The 12,242-nt window shown below is 42.3% G+C and overlaps 1 long non-coding RNA gene across 1 annotated transcript in view; it reads right to left on the reverse strand.

Annotated features, from left to right (window-relative positions):
• Positions 1–12,242, reverse strand: part of LOC126405298 (uncharacterized) — a 59,436-nt gene that overhangs the window by 19,040 nt on the left and 28,154 nt on the right. The window contains exon 2 of the long non-coding RNA XR_007571566.1: positions 1,221–1,282. This is a non-coding gene — a long non-coding RNA (uncharacterized LOC126405298). The remainder of the gene's footprint in view (positions 1–1,220; positions 1,283–12,242) is intronic.

The following is a 12,242-nucleotide window of genomic DNA, read 5'->3' on the forward strand; positions in this document are numbered from 1 at the left end:
GCTTCAGGATTATGAGCCGTAAAAACAATGGCATGAAGGTGAGAAGCAGAGGGAATGCAAAAGCCGTATAGCTCTATTAGTAGCTACTGCTGGTAGTTCTGTGGAAAAAGAGTCGGTGCGGGAGGAATCGGGAGTGCTGGGGCCGCGTAGTTGAGGGTTTCACAGAGGAACAGTATCCCCAGAACTTAACAATGTCCAGGGCTATTACAATATAGCTGTCACCACCTCGTGACAAGGCAGAACTCAAGGATCGCAAGGATCTGACAGTAAGCCTCAGTATTGGCTGGAGATTGGGGCAGCCTACCGCAGCAGCACTATAGCTACAGCAGATATGTACTGGGTTTAGGACCACTAATGAAAGTGGCCCAGATCTGATTGGAAAAAATGGATTTCAGTCAGGAACACAGCGGTATTATAGTAGTAGTAGTAGCGGTATTATATTAGGCGGTATGGCTCTGTTCTGGGGCCTCTTCGCTTTTCCTAGACCTACGCAGAAAACCTCTTCCATGCGCCACTGTGGAAAGCCCATGGAGGAGAGACCACACCTCTCCACACTTCCACGCGCTTACGTAGAAAGCCGTCAGGCAGAGAGGGCAAACCTCCCTGCCCTTCCATGCGCCTACTTGGAAAGCCTAAGGCAGGGAGAGCAGCAGCAAAGACCCCAAAGAACAGAACAGAGCAGCATCAATGACAAACAGAAATGACATTGATAAGTCAGACACAGCATGAAAAGGAGGAGCTGGGGCGGAGGCAGGTTACAAAGGAGGAAGCAGCAACAGTAGGGAGGCCAGAGCAGTTTAAATAGGGCGCCCTGAATAAGATTCGCCAATTGGTTGCATTGAAAGGAGTCATGTGATCTATCAGCTGACTCCCTTCCATCAATCAACTGCTCCATCAGTTATTATGGGCTGTTTGAGATCAGCTGATGTAGCTGGGATGTGAGCTGAGCTTGGTGTCCTGCCTGAACTAACGCTAACCTCAATTTCTGTGTCCACACTCTGAAAAAATCCTAACTGTGTCACATGAGAGCAAAAAAAAAAAAAAAAAAAAAGGTTTAGGCCACATTTGCTTGTAATGTGAACGTAGGCTATGCTTGCCCAGTAGGGACACATGGTTAAGCACACGGACATAGCAAAAATGAACAGGAGAGAACTTTAACACTGTGGCACCAAAAGCACACTGAGACTATTTGCAGTCTTTTGAAACATATATATACTCACCAGAAGATCCCTTGGAAGCAATTAAAGGTTGACATCTCATTCCAAGAATTTGGATTCCTTCACTGTGAAAGAGAAAAAAAAAAAAAAAATCAAAAGAGGGCAAACGTCACTTCACACACCACCTACAGTATATAGTATTACATTGCTATATCTGCTTAACTCTTCACTCTCCATTTGTTCAGCTGGGTTCATTTAGGTAAAACACTGTTAGAGCATGTAATATGAGGTACGAATGGAAAACGGTTGAAAGCCTCAACCCACAGGACCAGCTTCCAAAACACTGACCACTTTACAGTGGAGCAGAGCGCCGTTTGACAATAATGGGTCAGGGACAGAAATAACAGACAGACGACGGGTGGATCTCATCAATGTCACGCTGTACAGAAGAAGAACCACAAGGCTTCCATACTGTACTTATAACAGGCCAGACTTTATGTAGTGTAAGGTTTTGTCTCAGTCAGCAGAAGCCGTCACAGGGAACTTTATGCAGTGTCACGGCTTGGTTTGCTCCCCAGAATGGCAAACCGAATCCCATTATCCAATTGGCCATCTTGCTTTTAAGGGTTGAAATGCCACCATTACATTACAGCAGACCTTTCACTGGGCAGCGGTGTAAGGAGGGTGTGTAAGCAGAGAGGACCTGTTACTGGTTCTCCACTGCTACTCACGTCAGAGCTCAGTGTTTTCATAAACACTGCTGAAGCATGTCCTTCCTTTAGTGGGAATTAGGATCCTCTCTGTAATAATCCACCCAACAAATCTTATAAATGAAAAACAGGACTGCATCATTTATAGTGCGTCTGTCAGAAAAAGAAAGGAGAGAAAGTTACAAAAACAAAGGGGGGGAAAGTGAGATTATGATAAAAATAGCAGATGTTGAGAGTCACTTCTCGAAAGGTGTGTCATTCAGGGAGTTTGGGACGAACTTTTGGCCACAGCTGAGCTCTAAATTTAGCATATTTACTAAAATAAAAAGTGAGTTCAGCTGCTGGCACTGAGAACTTTCTCCTCCCCGTTTATGACCTCAGTGGTGCAGCCGGCGTCACTCATGACGAAATACAAACCATATAAAACAACAAAAAAAGACCTCCTCAAATACTCCGAGTACATAAGGAAACAACCGCAACTAAATGTTCCCTGTAAATGATCCTGTTATGGCAATCCAAGTCCAGATCAACAGAAAAATATGGTTTTGCACTTTCTAAATTTAGAACAGAGTTTGAACATAAATTACTTTTTACACAACAACTTTAAACAGAGCACAGTGTCTAGTTTGATATTTAAAAAAAAGCCTTTAACTGGAGTTTCTATGATACTTGACTGTGTGTACAGTGCAGGGAGGTAACTCAGGATGTATGACACATGTAGAAAGCTACCGTGTTTGTTTACTGTATCCATACATGCCGGGGATGAGCCTGTGTGTGGCAGGCTGGGGAGGATGCCCCTGGGCCAGGCTGAGGAGTAACTGAAGCAGAAGTCCCATCTAAGCTCTAAAGCATGCGAGTATCAGGCCTGTAACTAAAACACAAGCATAAACACGGGCGATGTTAGGGATTACACCCTGCAATAGCGCCGCAGGAAACCACAGACAGCACAGGTGTAACCATCGCCACGGACACATTCTTCCCCATCTCCGTTCTGCCAGTGGAGGTCTGAGTGACAGCTCATCATCTGCTCTTGTTGGCTGCGTGAAGCTTGTGTAAACATCTGCGAGCGTTTGTATGTCTGTGTGTGTGTGTGTGTGTGGGTGGAGCGGGAGCCACAGGTGAGGAGGACTAACACACACACACAGAGGGATTACAATGGCCTAATGTCATATCGGAGAGGCCTCGAAGCACAATACCACACACTGAAAAATCTGTCCTTTGAGAAACTTTATTATATTTCATATCTCACTTTCCCTTGAGAGTTGAATCTAATCTGATGCATCAATTTTAACAAAATATCTGATAATAGCACAGAAAATTTCAAACACTGTTTTCACTATTTTAAAAACATGATGTTTTCCACAGAGTAAAAAGATTAAGATTTAGAGAGAGCAGCAGGTTCAAGGGGAGGAAAGCACATTTCCTCAGTAAACAGCACCCTCTAGAGCAACACCCTACATTCAATCCTGCGCCTCACTTTCATTGTTGCAGCCTGTCTCGTCATAAACAGCATAAAATTATGCTCACATGGCAGATTCATCAGCAACGATTACTTCATTTAATCACATCAATTGTGAAAATGAGAAAATCAGACAAGCTCACAGGCTTGTGATTATTTTTTTTTTCTGTATCAGATACCAAATGAGCAGGCTGTCTTGTTCTCCAGCTTGTTTCTGAGCCACATATGTGTGATTACAGAGGTGAGGTCGAACCACTCATTCTCCCAGTGTGAGTTGATAATGAGGCAGGCCGTTATTAAGATGTTTGCTTTAATCGTGTGCAGGGTTATTAGGGGCGGTTTACAGTACACAAGAGAGATTAACGTAGGCCACGCATGACGGAAAGAGCTGGGGAGGCCAACGATAAGCCAGCTACCCACAACTGTGAAGCGGGCTGAGAAATATGAGCGCACAGTAGGACGTGAAACCCGGCAAGACAAACCTCTCGCTCTTTCTCATTCTCTCTCTCTCTGTCTGTCTCTTTCGCCCTCTCTCTGTTCGCCTCAAATCACGTTACACAACCACAAAGGAATGTCTCGTATATCGGAGGCAGATTTAAAACAAGTGGAAAGGAAAAGAACAGTAAAGAGAGGATCGCAGAGGGATCTAAAGAAGCAGTAGGTGTTGTTTGGTTCCCTCTCTGTTTGTACAGAAGGACAACATGGCAGGGAGCTCGGCAGCACTGCAGTGACACACAAGTCCAGACTCATACGCACCTAACTATTCCACACATGCTTACATAAACTAAATCAGCCCGAGACACACAGTTGCACGCACCATCCAGGGAGCACTACACGTTTCCTCTATATTTTTCCATGCCATTAACAAAAATAGACATTGTACTGTTTCAATACATTTTGCTGGGATTAAGGGAGCACTTGGAAATCCATCATTTTATGAGCTTTTAAACTTTCCCACAGAATTCCCACTGTTTTCTTTCCATGCTTTTGACCCAAACACATTAAAGTAGCACTCAATTAGGACGGCACACGAAGCCTGAAATGTGCCACTTGTACGCTACTTAAACGTGACATATAGCTCCCACCACCCATGTTTATGAGACCCGTGCTGCATTAAAAAACAAAGCTATTTCCGGATATGGAAAATCATTCATTAAATACAATTATTTTTAAATATTTTGGAAAAACTGTTGAAGTTGTAAACTGGAGCTGGACTGTTGGTACATCAGGTGGATCCACACTATTATGTTATTTACCCTCCGAGGCTAAAGTGCTCTGATCGGAAAACAAAAGTCAGATTTGGTTCACATCAACGTTATCCACATCTCTGTTGCTTTATTTCATTCAGTTGCGCAAGAAATAAGCCACAAAAACCTAAGATTAAAACGAACATGTCGCAGATCCTTTTGCACAGTGCGGTTTGACTGCATTAGTAAAAGGTGTGTGTGTGTTTGTCTATGTGTGAATCAAGTTAGCAGAAGGTCAGAGTGGTGAAGTATTAGAGCACTGTTTGCTCTCTTGCATGTACTCTTGGGGACCAGCCTGTTTGAGAGTTTGAACAGTGACGTGTGAAACCCGTAAAAACAGGACATAGCGTCGCTCTGTTTGCTCAAGAACACCCAAAGAATAGACTGCCATTACAAAACAAATCCCTCCGCCTGCATTCCTCCTGTCCATCAAACCTCTACCTGTTGAACAAGATATGACACAGAGCGGAAAAGGTAGTTACAAGAAGATCGACTTCGTGGTGGGATGACTTGCAATCTGTTCAGAAGTTGTCAGCTCTCTGACCTTCATACTTGACCCAAGGAAAGAGGCATGCATCCACAAGTTCGCCTGCTCTTTCGCTCACTCTTGTGAGTATGAGCATGTGCACACTAACACAGAACACATTTCATATATTTCATTTTATAAACACTGTCTGACAGAATTCAGGGAAGGATAGATGAAATTAATTTCAATTTTTGAGCAGCTGTTGCATCATGAGCCTTACAAAATATTATATAATTCAGCCAATAAAAACACAGCACTACAGTTGGACTTAATTACACCTTTGAGCAAAAGACTTTTATAATGACCCTGAAACACTGTAAATCACATGTTGACAGCACTGTATGACATTTTGCCAGCGAAACAATGTGGCAGTTTGGAAACAGCATAATTAAGAAATGCAAGCGCCTTTAGTCATAGATGTAACTACACTGAGAGCACGTAGTCGTCGCTCACAATAAAACCTATTGTCTCATGTGCTGCTGTTGGTTGAAAGCTGCATTTGAACTATATTTTGTTCATGCTGAGAGGCTTTCTGAATTAAGTCCAAACCCTCCGGTTACTACTGATCAACAGGCCTACAGACGAGACAGGACAAAATATGAGGAGAAATTATCTAAAGCGCTTGCACTGCTTGCAATAATTAAAGCTAAATTATAAAATTAAATAGCATCTATTTTGATATTGGATTCATTGTTTAAATCATTTCAAATTTCAACCAAAAAATGTGCAATTTGCTAATTTTATTTTCTTAATTATGGTGTTTTTCATCATTGTTTTACATCATTGTAAGATTAATAGCTTTGGACTTTGGACAGTTAGTCCGAAAGTTTCCCATTGAGCTCAGGGAAACTGAGAATGGCATTTTAACATTTTCTACATTAAATTTAAAAAAATAATCACCAGATTAGGGCAGCACTTGCAGTATTTTCATTACTGTTTAATATGCTGATTTTCTTTCTTTTTTAAAAAATAATTATTTAATAAATCGCTCTATGAATCATTCTTTAAAACATGAGAAAACTTAAATATATGTCAGTCATAATCCCCCAGAGTATACAGTGACTCAGGGCTGGACAATATAGAACAAATCAAATATCAAAATATTTTTGACCAAGTACCTCAGTATTGATACTGCAACAATACTGTAGGGATGAGAATTTGTGATTTCACAAAATATTTAAACAATGGGATTTTTGATACGTAATAATCAGTAATAAGGAAATCAAGACTAAAAGGGTGAAATCAAAAAATAGAACAGCTAGAACAGTCTGGTAAGTTTAGAAAATTACGTCACTCTACTGCAATGTAGCCTTTAAAACCAGGAAAAGACAACACTTATGATGCAACAATATCCAAAATCTGGGACAGATCCAGCTTTGTATCACAGTATCGATATAATATTGATATATTGCCCAGCCCTGAGATTACTTCCTCTTTTTTTCCTAACTTATTTTGTTTATTTTGTCAGACCAACAGTCCAAAACCTCAAACACAATTTAATAATGTGAGATAAGGAAAAGCAGCACATGCTCACGTTTGAGAGGCTGGAACCATTAAATGTTAATTAAAACATTAATAGATTATTAAAAAAGCTGCCAATGACTTGATTGTGAAAATACCTATTGCAGCCCTTATTCATATTTTGACGCACACTTCCATGGTAGTCAAAATGCTGCACAGTGTTGTGATAGACACTTTACCCCATGAACTGCATCTCACATTCTGAAGCACCGAAGGCAACAGACAGTTTAATAACTCTGCCTTTTTTCCTGCCTTCTGTCCAGCATCTGTTACGTGAAACATTTTAATGATGTTTTCGGCAGAGATGCTCATCTTGCTCTTATGTAACATGTGATTCAACCCATGAAAACAAACCGATGGATCCGATAGTAAAGCTGGGGTGACGCTGGGTGGAAATCCATCAACTGGAACATATGAAAGGGGAGAGAGGCACCACAAGATTCCAGCACCCCTCCCTGCCATCATCCTCGTATCAGAGGAGCCATTGGGAGAACTGGATGTGATTTGTATGTGTGTTTTTGAAGAGGGGTGCTCATAAACAGCCATGAAAGGGGCCCCTCTATTCAGCCTGCCAGCAAAGATGCGCTTCATTGGGCCGGCCTTTTGTTTTCCTCTGTTCACAAAACCTTAAGCATAGAAAAAAAAGGGGTTGATTCTCTCGATGTGTGCAGGCCCAAATGATGCCATTAGATTGGTGCCCGCTTTGGGTGAAAAAGGCTTCAGTAGCGCTTGAAGTGATTTAAAAGATGCAGGAGAGAGCTGCCTGCAAATCCTGTTTGGGAATAACACTGGAGGAGAATGGGGAGGCAAAATGCCAAGCTAGTGATCATTCTATAGTATGCAAAATTGCTCTCAACTCCATGAGTGTGGTGGGTGTTAAAACAAAAGATGCGGAGCATTCCTTTGTCACGTGACGCGGGTCAATGTGCTGCGGTGGTGCGTGGGGTTAGGAAGTTCACCAAACTTCCCACGCTGCCTCTCACCATAAGATCACAGTTAAAGCCTGTAACACTCTTCATTATTGGCAGGAGGGGAATTTTGTTTCCAAAAAAGGGCCAACACCCAATTGCCCACACAGGGATGAGCCATCAGAAAAAAAATTACAAGACTTCCTCATCGGCATGACAAGGCTAACACACCGATTACAAACCCAGGAGGGGAGGATGACTGAGAAGACAGAAAATAGGTGTTTTTTACATTAAGTTGCACAAAAAAATGTGGTATGTTAGTGATGTCACAGCGATACAATGACTAAACAGCACAGGTATGTCATCCGCTGATACTGTAACACTAGAATGCAAAAAGACAAAGCCTGTGCACCTCTCCGCTCGAGCCGTCTAGAACAATTCCAGTCGAGCAAGCAGGTGATAATGTGACAATGACACTGTGCCAGCCAATGGCATTGTGCGGGGCATGTCATCACGGTGCCCGCTCGCAGACAGCAACCTAATAGGCATGAGAACCTCACAGTGTCAACAAAAGGGACAGTGCCAAACAAAACCACTTGTTGTGAGTGAGAGGGCTCCTGAACAGGCTAGGTCTGGTTCCACTCTGCTCAGCCCTTCATTTCCAGTTACACTATGTCTCCTTGACATCTCAGCTATCAGGAAGAACATTTCTTGTTTGTTTTTCTTTCGCAAACTCAGGCGCTATTTTCAGCAGCCACCCACGCTTACTCTCAGGTGATCTGCTCAGTGTTTGAATGCTTTGGAGGATGTATTTGTTTATGTTAGTCTCTTAGTTTATAATTTCTTTTATTGCTGCTGCATTGTGACATACTGACAAGACCATCGTAAACATCAGAAATAATAAGCAGGTAGACAGAAGGTAGGACTAAATGTTTTGTATTGGCGGATACAATTATTGACATGTAATTAATCCTGTAATTACTTGAGGTTTATTGTGCAAATTGTCCTCATTCAGGGCGTAGAAGAAGCAATGATGTTCATTGTTGTGCATGATTATTGTAGGCTCATGGGATAGTGTTATTGAACAGGGCCTCCTGTACCAACACTCGGCAGTCTTGTAGAGAGGCCAAACTTCGGAAAGGTAAAAGTACAGGAAAATTCTAATCTTTAAAAACATCATTAGAAATCATTATTCCTTCACACCAGGTGAGCTAACAGTGAGTGGGTTGGAAACACTCAAATGGGCTCCAAACTGATGGGTTTTCCCCCTCTTGGTGTATTTGTCAGCTGTCTGGCCTGCCAAGCAGTATCACCTCTGATTGCACATGACAGGGTAGTCAAATGCCCTAAATACCTCACTTATCAGTGCTCGTTAGTAACACAGTCTAAGAAGTTTGTGATAAAGTTTCTGCTGTAGACTACAGTCACCTCTGGTACATATGGACAGTAACTTTATGTGGACACACTGTTTTCTTCTGGACACGTGGTTGTATCCACAGTATCACATCTACAGTACAGCTTATTCTCAAGGTTTGTCTTCCACTCAGGGATGGATACAGAATGAGACAACTTCTTTTTAATTCCACTGCAAGTAACTAACCAACGTTGAGCCCTGCAGGGAAGTTTAGACACCGAGCAGAAATGCTGTGACGAGAAATCTGAACATGACACCCCAGCAGCTGCTCCTCGAGAGGCTTATGTTTCCCATATATTGTACTACATGGTATGTGAAAGATAATAAAATGGAGAATTTAATTAACTACTCATAAAAATTGACATAAATGAGAACGATGTAATGGTATTCTATTCTTCCGGAATGCAACCACACTCGACATATTGCAGTAGTCAATCAAACTTAAGTGTTTCTTGCCAAAATATTCCTGGAAAAATGCCAGGACTGAACATACACTGAGCATGTTCTTTAAATTTAAGCAAACATAATTTACGATGCATCAAAAAAAAAAAGTGTCATGCTAACAATGAGATAGGCCTTGGTGATTCGAAATCCAACATTACTTGCATCCAGGGCTGTAGTCAAGACCATCTAAACCAAGACCAAAATCAGCGTATCCAGAAGAGGACAAGATCAAGACTTCGAGGAGCCGAGACCAAGTCAAGGCCAAGACCAAGGTAGGGCAGACTAAGTCAAGACCAAGAACAGACCAGCGTGAGTCCCAAATTGCACGAGACACTTATGATAAAAATGTGGAACATGCAAACCATAGGTACTCCTCAAAGTGATCTGAAAGATCCGCATTCCCATTAAAACACTCACAGAAAACAAATCATTCTCCTCTTGTATTGCCATATAGAGTACATGTGTATAACTGTACCAAGAGAAATGTTGATAAAGTCATTAAAAGGCATTGCAGAGGTGAATTCTATGTATGCGAATTCTCCATTGCTTTCTAGTTAAGAACTGAAATTAACTTAACCATCTTTATTCAACATCCTTTTTGGACACGCAATTCAGTGATATCCCAGCAATTATGTTCTTGACCGGTCTTGAAATAAAATCCGCAGTTGTCTTTGTCTGAGACAACACAGAGAAAATTAGGTCAACTTCGAGACAAGACCAGGAGCTTTAAACAGTAATCTTGAAACTGGTCTTCAGACTACACATCCTGGGTTTCAATTCATAAACAGAGTTATCAGATTTAAGAGAAACGGTAATGTTACAAAACACGTTCCTTACGTGAACACATTTCCACAGAGTCCATTCAAACCACGAATGATGCAAGACAATATGTGGTTTCATTTCATTAATACTTCTGTGTGAAAGCAAGTAGCAGGTTCTCAAAGGTGAAAACGTAACTGGGGTAGAACCTAGCAGCCGTGATGTCAGTGGAAGTTTTTACCAGGATGCTTGATATGGGTCCTGTGGGCTCCTGCTGATAAGATTGAGGAGCAGGTCATTAAGAGACCCTCAGCAAACTGCTTGTTGGCTAACAATGCTGCCTCAGTCCCAGCTATCGGGCCATCTCAACACAGACCACATGTGGGCTAGCCGGACTCAGGTAATCAGGGCTGTCAGAATGGGACCAGCTCCTCTTGCAGAAACCATAAACCGCCATCTCCACCCTATAAAAGTATTTCTACTGAACATACAGGATAGGGAACTTGTGCATAAAAATATTTTAGGATTTTTATTTAAGAGTAGGAAAATTAATCCTGAAGGTAGCTGGGCACTTCTGCAAGGACTCACTCTGTGCTTTGCGTCAAGAAAACATTTCCCACTCCTCCACTCTCAAGTGACCCTCCTTGCACAAGCATCGCCACAGACTCTCTGTCGAACCGGTTGGTGGCGAAATCACTGTTCATTGTGATGCCTGTTGTCATGGATACACCCAGGTGTTGCTCACGAGCCAGCGCAGAAGAATCAGAAAGCCAAGGCGCTCACTAATCCTCCTCCATACCAAAGTGTGTCAATAATCAGGAATGCACTGCCTAAACTAACCCATTGTTCCTTTGCCAACAAAATCACAAATATAAGCACTGACACTGCCTCTGGGCACTGCCGTCTCTGGGACTGGAAAAGAAATGAACTGAGGAGAAACAACAAGAGTCAGAGATGGAAGAGGGAAGCTTTGATACCTCTCCAGACAGCTTAATACTGTCTAAATCATAAAGCTTTCTATTACAGTGCATGGGGGGACGTATAGTGTTGTACTGTTGGGGATTGACTAAAGCTGAGTAGTAGCTTTTTTTATACAGTAGGACAAAGTCAGAGATCCTGAGAAGACCAGCTGCTGTCAACAGTTGGAAGGCTTTGAACTAGCACTAAGCCCTGAGACAGCAGGAAATATCCTCCTCACGTCTTTGAACTCAGCCCCATTAGAGTTCAATTCAAAACATAAAATGTAATAGAAAAATAATCTCACAAGGATTTATACAGACGCACCTCACAATGGAGTCTGATCTTTGTGGACAAAAGCGGCCGAGAGGTTGCCTACTGTTCATCTGTCACTGAGTCAATTTTTATTACTTCGCTCCTGTGCATGGTATGTGGCAAGTTGCCACGTTCAAAATGACTGGGGACTCTCTAAAAATCGTTTGTCTCCCGAGTCATTATTCTACACATCTTACTTTTAAGAGGCTGAATGGTAGCTGACACGTTAAAGAGTCATCTTGACATAAAGCAGCAGCAACTCAACCGTCTTACACCAAACCACAGCTCATACTTTAAGATCAGACGTGCAGACATGAGTAGTTCTGAGTCCATCCTATGTAAGACAAGACAATAGCTCATCTGTTGTCTCTCCTCCTCTGTGAATGTGTGTGTGTGTGTGTGTGTGTGTGTGTGTGTGTGTGTGTGTGTGTGTGTGTGTTTTTAAATGTTGCGGTGTAACAGAACAGAGGAGCGCAGAACCGGGCAAACGGATGCGGCCGGAGTGGTGAGACCATAGTGGAACGCCCCGGCACTGAAAAGGTCCTCCTGAGAGCTTTATTGTGTGGGGCGCCTAGCCGCAATGAGTTCTGTTTCCTTGAGATGCAAGGCCTCGCTGCAAGCCACAACAATGAGCATCTTTGTCGAGCACCACTATTATCTTTGCACATTACTGTAAATGACAGGAGAGGGTAGTGTGTCGAAGATCCCATTTAATGAGCTCCAGGTATGTGCTTGTCATAAAACAAGAAACTAATTTCAACATCTGCAGAGCTGAGCTCATGTGCCTTCAGTGTCTATTAAGAGCATGTTAGTGCTGATCTGGAA

The sequence above is a fragment of the Epinephelus moara genome, chromosome 18 (genome assembly GCF_006386435.1).
Source record: "Epinephelus moara isolate mb chromosome 18, YSFRI_EMoa_1.0, whole genome shotgun sequence".
Lineage (NCBI taxonomy): Eukaryota > Metazoa > Chordata > Actinopteri > Perciformes > Serranidae > Epinephelus > Epinephelus moara.